Below are 2,156 nucleotides of genomic sequence, written 5' to 3' on the forward strand. Positions count from 1 at the left end.
CTAAGAGAATAATCCAAAAAATTAAAATCCTGGTCAGATTGTGTCATGATATCTGAGGAAAGATAAGATTTACACACACAGACACACACACACACACACACAAATCGTCAGTTGCCATTCTCACAAACACATTATTTTGTAAAAACTTAAAAATCTTAGCAAGATGAAACAACAGAAAACACATTTGGATTTGCTTATAAACTTAAGGGAGGAGACTACCCCTCATATTGTCTTATGCCCAATTTCTGCCTCCAAAGAAAGAAGAAGTAAAAACTAAAAGGCAGAAATGAAATCCACAGGCAGACAGCCCGGCACTGTGCCCTGGGCCTGGCAGTTAAAGATCAACCCCTGACCTAACCGGTTATGTTATCTATAGATTCCAGACATTGTATGGGAAAACATTGTAAAAATTCCTGTCCTGTTCTCTTCCGATCTGATTACCAGTGCATGCAACCCCCAGTCACGTACCCCCTGCTTGCTCAATCCATCACGACCCTCTCACGCAGACCCCTTAGAGCTGTGAGCCCATAAAAGGGACAGGAATTGCTCACTCAGGGAGCTCGGCCCTTGAGACGGGAGTCTTGCCGATGCTCCCGGCTGAATAAACCACTTCCTTCTTTAACTCAGTGTCTGAGGAGTTTCATCTATGGCTCATTCTCCTACAGACTTAAAACCAAACTTGCACCAAGACTTTGCTAGATAAAATACAAGACAACTAATTAAATTTGAATTTCAGATAAACAACAATTGATTTTTGTATTTACGTATGTTCCAAACATTTTATGAGACATGTCACAGTAATATACGTTTATTTATATATTTTAAATTATATACGTACAATTTAAGGATGAAATAATACTTTGAATATTCTTATACAAAATTTGTATTATTATTTATCTGAAATTTCAACATAATGAGGCAACCTATATATTTATTTGTTAAATACTGAAACCTTAATTTAAAAAATAACTAAAAGTCTTGTATCAAATTGCCTCAATGAAATGTTAAACCCCCAAAATGTATCAGCAAGGTTTTTGAGGTTTTGAGAACATACAGCCTAGAAGTAACAGATTATAGTACTACCCCAGAGTATTTAACAACATAAGTTTTATACTCTAGTAAAGACTCTCTCACATCATAAAAAGTAAAAATTCTCTCCTAACAGAAGTATGTTTTTCTGAATATAACTTCTACATTAATTACCAGGTTTTAACTTAGGTAGTTGGTAATACATAATAATAGACTATCCTTTTCATGGCAAAAATAGAGTACAAAGTACCAAGAAATAGGTAAGTTACTTGCATTTTAGTTTTAATTTTAATAAAGAATGTTAACCTAGCAGGAATATGAAGTATAACCTCAAATTTAAATATGAACATCAATAAACAGGTGAGATTTGCAAACAAAGAATTTCTACTCCCTTATATACACGCAAACACAAAGCTAGAAGTATTATAAGTTTTTGTAAAAGAAAATTGAAGCTTATTGAAAGAATTGTCTATTTGGAACTCTGTTAGCTGAACTCTAAATTATGTATATATTGATTCACGTGTAAATAATACAAAGTTGAAAATGTCATAAATTTGAAGATGTTAATTGAATGTGGTTTGATTTTTAGCCAAAAATAATGATACTACATTTCTGTACATAAAACAAAAATACATATGAATTAAATTATGTTCAAAAATGTTTTCTAACAGATTTGAAGTTAAAATTTAAAAATAACATTTGATTTCACAGAAAGAAGCCACAGGTCAAAGAAATAAGAGATTTAGGCCCGAGCCTAGGTTCTTAGAAAAACAAAGTGGAAGCTCTCTGATTCGGAAATAATGAGGGGTTGAGTTTAGGACCTCTGTCCCCATTAATAAAAACATGTTCTTAACCACTTTTTTCCTAAACATTAATTCTAATTTGGAGTTATCTTTTTTAGGAGGCAGGTAGGGAACGGAGTCTCACTGTTGCCCAGGCTGGAGTGCAATAGCATGATAACAGCTCACTGCAACCTCCGCCTAGCGGGTTCAAGTAATACTCCTGCCTCAGCCTTCTAAGTAGCTGGGATTACAGGCATGCACCACCATACCCAACTAATTTCTGTATTTTTAGTTGAGACGGGGTTTCATCATGTTGGCCAGACTGGTTTTGAACTCCTGGCGTCA

Source organism: Colobus angolensis, unplaced genomic scaffold (genome assembly GCF_000951035.1).
Source record: "Colobus angolensis palliatus isolate OR3802 unplaced genomic scaffold, Cang.pa_1.0 Scaffold20, whole genome shotgun sequence".
NCBI classification, from domain to species: domain Eukaryota; kingdom Metazoa; phylum Chordata; class Mammalia; order Primates; family Cercopithecidae; genus Colobus; species Colobus angolensis.